This window comes from Ziziphus jujuba, chromosome 7 (genome assembly GCF_031755915.1).
Source record: "Ziziphus jujuba cultivar Dongzao chromosome 7, ASM3175591v1".
NCBI lineage: Eukaryota > Viridiplantae > Streptophyta > Magnoliopsida > Rosales > Rhamnaceae > Ziziphus > Ziziphus jujuba.
The window spans coordinates 18575863-18584407 of record NC_083385.1 but is presented as its reverse complement, the minus strand read 5'-3'; positions in this window follow the sequence as shown (position 1 = coordinate 18584407).

Sequence of the window (8545 nt, the reverse complement as noted above, 5' to 3'; positions counted from 1 at the left end):
AGAAGCATAGTAACTGTCATTTAATGTTCAATACCTTCATCTTCACAAAATTTAGTAAATTGTCTAGATTTATATTCAATATCACAATTGCTCCTTAACATTTTTAATTTATGACCACTTATGCTTTCAGCATAATTTTTGAATTTTTTAAAATCTGCAAACTTGTAATCTTTCTATTATAAAGTATACCAAAGTCTTTCTATTATAACGTATATCAAACTTGTACTGGTTATGTGTTAGAGTTCTCACATGCCACATATAGATGTATGCACCAACTTTAACAAACCTTTAGCTCTCAATGATTTGCCAAAGCTAAATGATTGACAATGTTGTTTTCCAAAAAGACAACTTTTACAAGCATCATCATTTTCTTTTATTGATTGCAAATCTTTAATCATATCTTTTTGAAGCAAAAGACTTAATCCATGAAGGTTTAAGTGACCAAAATGATGGTGCAATAGCCACAAATTATCTTGTTGCACTTTCATAGCTACATCTTTAGTCTACCTCTATTGAATAAGAAAATTCTTCTGCTCCATTTTGACATTGGCTATAATCACATTGTTGTAATAGATTTTGCACGAGTCTCCTTTAAAATATAGAGAATAGCCATTTTGTATCATCTGGCCTCTACTTAGTATATTTTGCTGCAAGTTGGGAACTAAGATAACATTGTGCACAAGTATTTTTCCTTTTTTCTAGACATAGAATATCTTTTTCCAATTATTTCCTCTCGTGCTCTATTTCCCAATCTAGCTTGTGACTTACATGATGTATCAATATTGCAAAAAATACTTACATCAACAGTTATGTGATTACTATAGTCACTATCAATATACGCTTTTTCATTTTTTACTCCTACTGCAGCTTGACAAGCATAAAAAAGAATTCCAACATCTTTTTTATCGTCAGATAAAATTAGCTTTGTAGTTCCCTCTAAAGCAACAATCTTTTTCAATATGACCACATTTCTTGCAATTATTTTATTGTGGTTTATTATGAAACCAACAGTTCTTCTTCAAATGGTTTGGCATTTTACAGATACCACAAGGAGAATAATTTGTATTCTTTTTTTGTACATCAATTTTATAGTTGTCTCCTTTAAAAATTTTTTTAATTTTTTTCCTTCATTTTTTGATTTTTGAGAGGATGCAGTAGATTTAAACTGAAATGTATTCTTAACCAAAGTTTAAAATATTTGATATTTCCTTAAAATTTTCTCAATATTTTTATTTTTTAAAAGGATCGAAATAAAATTTAGGTTCGAAATGGAAATTGATAGAATTTCCATAATATCCATTGAAATTTTCGAAATTTCACCAAAATTTTTATAAAATATCCACATCAAATTCTTAACGATTTAGTTAAAAAGTCTATAATTTCCATGGAAATTTCTAAAATTTTCATGAAATTTCCAATTAAAATTTGAAAATATGCAGGGAGTTTTTAAATTTTTTAAAAAAATTCGTAAATATTATTAATATTTAGTAAAAATTTTTATCAAATTAACTTCATTGATACTTTTTTTACCCTTTAATTGCTTTTTAGACATTTAGTGATATAAGCAAAATAGATAGAATTGAAGTGAATAACATTAATAAGTTCTATTTATTAAATATCGATAAAGAAAAATACAAAGAATGTAGATTAATTTTTTAACCTAGCAAATTTTATTGTCTGGAATATCTGTTTTACAAATATGGGTAAATAGATGATGAAATATATACATGTGAAATAATAATGTTTGGTTGAAAAATAAATAAAAAAATTCCTAACAATTCACAAGTTTTTTTTTTTTAGTTTTTTTTTTATTTTTTATTATTTTTTTAATTTTTGAAGAAATTAGAAGAAATAGTGGCCAAAAGGAATCACCAAATCGAGAAGTTAGATTAAGTCCATTTACTGGTGAACAATATTATACACATGCAATACAAGATGAAGATCATGAGAATAGAGATGCAGATCAATGATTCGGTACTGTTGAAAAAGACTATATACGTAGAGAGAAATATATAATGGAGATGTCATAATAAGAAGAAGATTCAATTTCTATGAATTTTGGATCTACAAGGGTTGGAGGTTATTTTCATAACTCTTATTCAATGGATATTTATGGAATGTTATCAAGTAGCAACTCATGGGTATCATCTCAAGCTTAGCCATCAAAGAGTAGTAGTTATGCACATAGTTAACCAATGCAAGATCTATATGGTTGTCATATTAATAATTATATGCAAAATTATCAAAGAGATAAATCTTTTCATAATTACTTCTCATATTTCAAATCTAAAAATCAAAATGAGGAAGAAATCGATGATTTTCAACCATCCAGAAGTTTTATGTGGTATTAAGATGACATTTATGAACTACAATGTAATTGTAATAATTGTTTTATATATTTTAGTTAATACATAATTTTATCATATATGTATTTTTGACATATTTTTATTAATAATAATTCATCTACTTATTATAAATCAATTCACTAAAAAGAATATAACATCCATTCAATAATTTAGCAAGTTTTATAATCAATTTGATAATTGATGGATTAAATAAGCTAATTCTAAAGTTTCAATAAAAACATTTCCTTTAAAAATAATTTTCCATTATTTTTTTATAATTTGTTATCGATATTCGATATTTTCCGATATTTTCATAGAAATTTTCGTATTTTAAACTCTCGATATTTTCGTCGACATCGATTTTTTGAACCTGTTCTTAACAAAATTTTTATTACTGGCATTTAATCTTTTTCCAAAAGATTGTAAAGAGCCCATCAACTCTATTATTTAAAGTTGAGAAATATCTTTTGATTTTTAATAGCAGTCAATATTGCATCATAGCTTTAGTTCTCCGATCAATTAAATAGAGCAAAATCAGGGAATAAGAACTTTGCTTATTGAAATTTTGGAAAAGTGCAAGTTGTAGTTCTCCGATCAATTAAACAGAGCAAAAACAGTCCAACAACAATTAGATCACATGATTCATAATGATAGATAATCCTTATAATGGTTTGATACTTATTTTACGCTACATTTGGAAACAAAAATAAAATCTTTTTACGCTCTTATTCAGCTTCATTAGTTGAGTAACACAAGCTATGGCTATATACACAATTGGTTATCATAAAAGTTTTCACGCACTATTTTGGCCTCGATTACAGCCGTTTGAATAATATAACGATTCCCTCATTATGATTATTGCAATGCGTTTGACATAGAATCTATAAATATGGAGTGCTCCCTCAGTGTTTAATACCAAGCCCAATAGAGTATTACCAAAAAAAAAAAAGAGAGAAGAGAAAGCCTTAGAGAACCAATATGGAACAAAACCAAATGAGATCGTCCTCAGCTGTAAAAGTACTGACGCCTACCGATATCCACGACAGATTAAGTTTTCCCTCCAAGTTTTTAAAAGACAATTAGAATGAGCTTGTTAAGATTTTGGAAAAGTGCCAACTATAGTTCTCAGATCAATTAAACAGAGCAAAATCAGGGAACCAGAACTTCGCTTATTACAATTTTGGAAAAGTACAAGCTGTAGTTCTCCGATCAATTAAACAGAGCAAAATCAGTCCAACAACAATTAAATCACATGATTCACAACAGAAGATAATCCTTATAATGGTTTGATACTAATTTTACGCTAAATTTAGAAACAAAAATAAAATCTTTTTACCCTCTTATTCAGCTTCATTAGTTGAGTAACACAAGCTACGGCTATATACACAATTTGTTATCATAAAATTTTGCACGCACTCTTTTGGCCTCAATTACAGCCGTTTGAATAATATTACAATTCCCTCATTATGATTATTGCTACGCGTTTGACATTGGATCTATAAATATGGAGTGCTCCCTTAGTGCTTAATGCCAAGTCCTATAGAGTATTACTAAACAAAAAAGAAAAAAGAAAAAGCCTTAGTGAACCAGTATGGAGCAAAACCAAATGACAGCGTCCTCAGCTATAAAAGTACTGACGCCTACCGATATCAACGATAGATTAAGTTTTCCATCCATGTTTTTAAGAGACAATTAGAATGAGCTTAATGCTATTTCGGACAAGTGCCAGCTATAGTTCTCAGATCAATTGAACAGAGTAAAATCAGGGAATCAGAACTTCGCTTATTGCAATTTTGGAAAAGTGCTAGCTGTAGTTCTCCGATCAATTAAACAGAGCAAAATAAGGGAATCAGAACTTCGCTTATTACAATTTTGGAAAAGTGCAAGCTGTAGTTCTCCGATCAATTAAACAAAGCAAAAACAGTCCAACAACAATTAGATCACATGATTCATAACAAATGATAATCCTTATAATGGTTTGATACCTATTTTACGCTAAATTTAGAAACGAAAATAAAATCTTTTTACGTTCTTATTAAAATTCATTAGTTGAGTAACACAAGCTATGGCTATATACACAATTTGTTATCATAAAACTTTTCAAGCACTCTTTAGGCCTCGATTACAGTCGTTTGAATAATATTACGATTCCCTCATTATGATTATTGCTATGCATTTGACATTGAATCTATAAATATGGAGTGCTCCCTCAGTGTTTAATACCAAGCCTTATAGAGTATTCCCAAAAAAAAAAAAGAAAAAAGAGAAAGCCTTAGAGAACCAATATGGAGCAAAACAAAATGACAGCGTCCTCAGCTGTAAAAGTACTGACGCCTGCCGACATCAACGATAGATTAAGTTTTCCATACATGTTTTTAAGAGACAATTAGAATGGGCTTATTGCTATTTTGGACAAGCGCCAGCTATAGTTCTCAGATCAATTAAACAGAGCAAAATCAGGGAATCAGAACTTCGCTTATTGCAATTTTGGAAAAGTGCAAGCTGTACTTCTCCGATCAATTAAACAGAGCAAAATCAGTCCAACAACAATTAGATCACATGATTCACAACAGAAGATAATCCTTATAATGGTTTGATACTTATTTTACGCTAAATTTAGAAACAAAAATAAAATCTTTTTACGTTCTTATTCCGCTTCAATAGATGATTAATACTAGCGATGGCTATATATGCAATTGGTTGTAATAAATTTTTCCACGCACTCTTTTGGCCACGATTACAGCCCTTTGAATAATATTACGATTCCCTCATTATGATTATTGCTATGCATTTGACATTGAATCTATAAATATGGAGCAATCCCTCAGTGTTTAATACCAATCCTTATAGAGTTTTACCAAAAATAAAAGAAAAAAGAGAAAGCCTTAGAGAACCAATATGGAGCAAAACCAAATGACAGCGTCCTCAGCTGTAAAAGTACTGACGCCTACCGACATCAACAATAGATTAAGTTTTCCATCCATGTTTTAAGAGACAATTAGAATGGGCTTATTGCTATTTTGGACAAGCGCCAGCTATAGTTCTCAGATCAATTAAACAGAGCAAAATCAGGGAATCAGAACTTCGCTTATTGCAATTTTGGAAAAGTGCAAGCTGTACTTCTCTCATCAATTAAACAAAGCAAAATCAGTCCAACAACAATTAGATCACACGATTCACAACAGAAGATAATCCTTAAAATGGTTTGATACTTATTTTACGCTAAATTTGGAAACAAAACTAAAATCTTTTTACGTTCTTATTCAGCTTCATTAGTTGAGTAACACAAGCCACAATTGGTTATCATAAAATTTTTAACACACTCTTTTGGCCTCGATTACAGTTGTTTGAATAATACAACGATTCCCTCATTATGATTATTGCCATGCGCTTGACATTGAATCTATAAATATGGAGTGCTCCCTCAGTGTTTAATACCAAGCCCTATAGAGTATTACCAAAAAAAAAAAGAGAAAAGAAAAAGCCTTAGAGAACCAATATGGAACAAAACCAAATGATAGCGTCCTCAGATGTAAAAGTACTGACGCCTACCGATGTCAACGACAGATTAAGTTTTCCATCCAAGTTTTTAAGTGACAATTAGAATGAGCTTATTTCTATTTTGGACAAGTGCAAGCAATAGTTCTCAGATCAATTAAATAGGGCAAAATCAGGGAATCAGAACTTCGCTTATTGTAATTTTGGAAAAGTACAAGCTGTAGTTCTCCGATCAATTAAATAGAGCAAAATCAGTCCAACAACAACTAGATCACATGATTCACAACAAAAGATAATCCTTATAATGGTTTGATACTTATTTTACACTAAATTTAGAAACAAAAATAAAATCTTTTTACGTTCTTATTCAGCTTCATTAGATGATTAATACTAGCGATGGCTATATACGCAATTGGTTATCATAAATTTTTCCACGCACTCTTTTGGCCACGACTACGGCCCTTTGAATAATATTATGATTCCCTCATTACGATTATTACTATGCATTTGACATTGAATCTATAAATATGGAGCAATCCCTCAATTTTTAATACCAATCCCTATAGAGTATTACCAAAAAAAAAAAAAAAAAAGAGAGAAAGCCTTACAGAACCAATATGGAGCAAAACAAAATGATAGCGTCCTAAACTATCAAAGTACTGATGCCTACTGATATCAACGATAGATTAAGTTTTCCATCCAAGCTTTTAAGAAACAATGACAATGAGCTAACTGCTATTTTGGAAAAGTTCAAGCTTTAGTTCTCTGATCAATTAAACAGAGCAAAATCAGGGAATCAGAACTTCGCTTATTACAATTTTGGAAAAGTGCAAGCTGTAGTTCTCCGATCAATTAAACGGAGCAAAATCAGTCCAACAACCATTAGATCACATGATTCATAACAAAAGATAATCCTTATACTGGTTTGATACTTATTTTATGCTAAATTTGGAAACAAAAATAAAATCTTTTTACGTTCTTATTCTGCTTCATTAGTTGAGTAACACAAGCTATGGTTATTGGTCATCATTAAATTTTTCACGCACTCTTTTGGCCTCAATTATAGCCGTTTGAATAATATTAAGATTCCCTCATTATGATTATTGCTATGCGTTTGACATTGAATCTATAAATATGGAGTGCTCCCTCAGTGTTTAATACCAATCCCTATAGAGTATTACCAAAAAAAAAAAAAGAAGAAAGAAAAAGCCTTAGGGGACCAATATGGAGCAAAACCAAATGAGAGCGTCCTCAGATGTAAAAGTACTGACGCGTACTGATATCAACGACAGATTAAGTTTTCCATCCAAGTTTTTAAGAGACAATTAGAATGAGCTTGTTGCTATTTTGGACAAGTGCCAGCTATAGTTCTCAGATCAATTAAACGAAGCAAAATTAGGGAATCAGAACTTCGCTTATTGCAACCTTGGAAAAGTGCAAGCTGTAGTTCTCCGATCAATTAAACAGAGCAAAATCGGTTCAACAACAATTAGATCACATGATTCATAGCAAAAGATAATCCTTATAATGGTTTGACACTTATTTTACGCTAAATTTGGAAACAAAAATAAAATCTTTTTACGCTCTTATTCAGCTTCATTAGTTGAGTAACACAAGCTATGGCTATTTGTTATCATAAAATTTTTCACGCACTATTTTGGCCTCGATTATAGCCGTTTGAATAATATTACGATTCCCTCATTATGATTATTGCTATGCGTTTGATATTGAATCTATAAATATGGAGTTCTCCCTCAGCGTTTAATACCAAGCCCTGTAGAGTGTTACCAAAAAAAAAAAAAGAAAAAAGAAAAAGCCTTAGAGAACCAATATAGAGCAAAACCAAATGATAGCTTCCTCAGCTATAAAAGTACTGACGCCTACCGATATCAACGATAGATTAAGTTTTCCATCCAAGTTTTTAACAAACAATGACAATGAGCTAATTGCTATTTTGGAAAAGTGCAAGCTTTAGTTCTCCGATCAAGTAAACAGAGCAAAATCAGAGAATCAAAACTTCGCTTATTACAATTTTGGAAAAGTGCAAGTTGTAGTTCTCCGATCAATTAAACAGAGCAAAATCAGTCCAACAACAATTAGATCACATGATTCATAACAAAAGATAATCCTTATACTGGTTTGATACTTATTTTACGCTAAATTTGGAAACAAAAATAAAATCTTTTTACGTTCTTATTCTGCTTCATTAGTTGAGTAACACAAGCTATGGCTATTGGTCATCATAAAATTTTTCACGCACTCTTTTGGCCTCAATTATAACCGTTTGAATAATATTAAGATTCCCTCATTATGATTATTGCTATGCGTTTGACATTGAATCTATAAATATGGAGTGCTCCCTCAGTGTTTAATACCAAGCCCTATAGAGTATTACCCAAAAAAAGAAAAAGAAGAAAGAAAAAGCCTTAGAGGACCAATATGGAGCAAAACCAAATGAGAGCATCCTCAGCTGTAAAAGTACTGACGCCTACCGATATCAACGACAGATTAAGTTTTCCATCCAAGTTTTTAAGAGACAATTAGAATGAGCTTGTTGCTATTTTGGACAAGTGCCAACTATAGTTCTCAGATCAATTAAGCGAAGCAAAATTAGGGAATCAGAACTTTGCTTATTGTAACCTTGGAAAAGTGCAAGCTGTAGTTCTCCGATCAATTAAACAGAGCAAAATCGGTTCAACAAC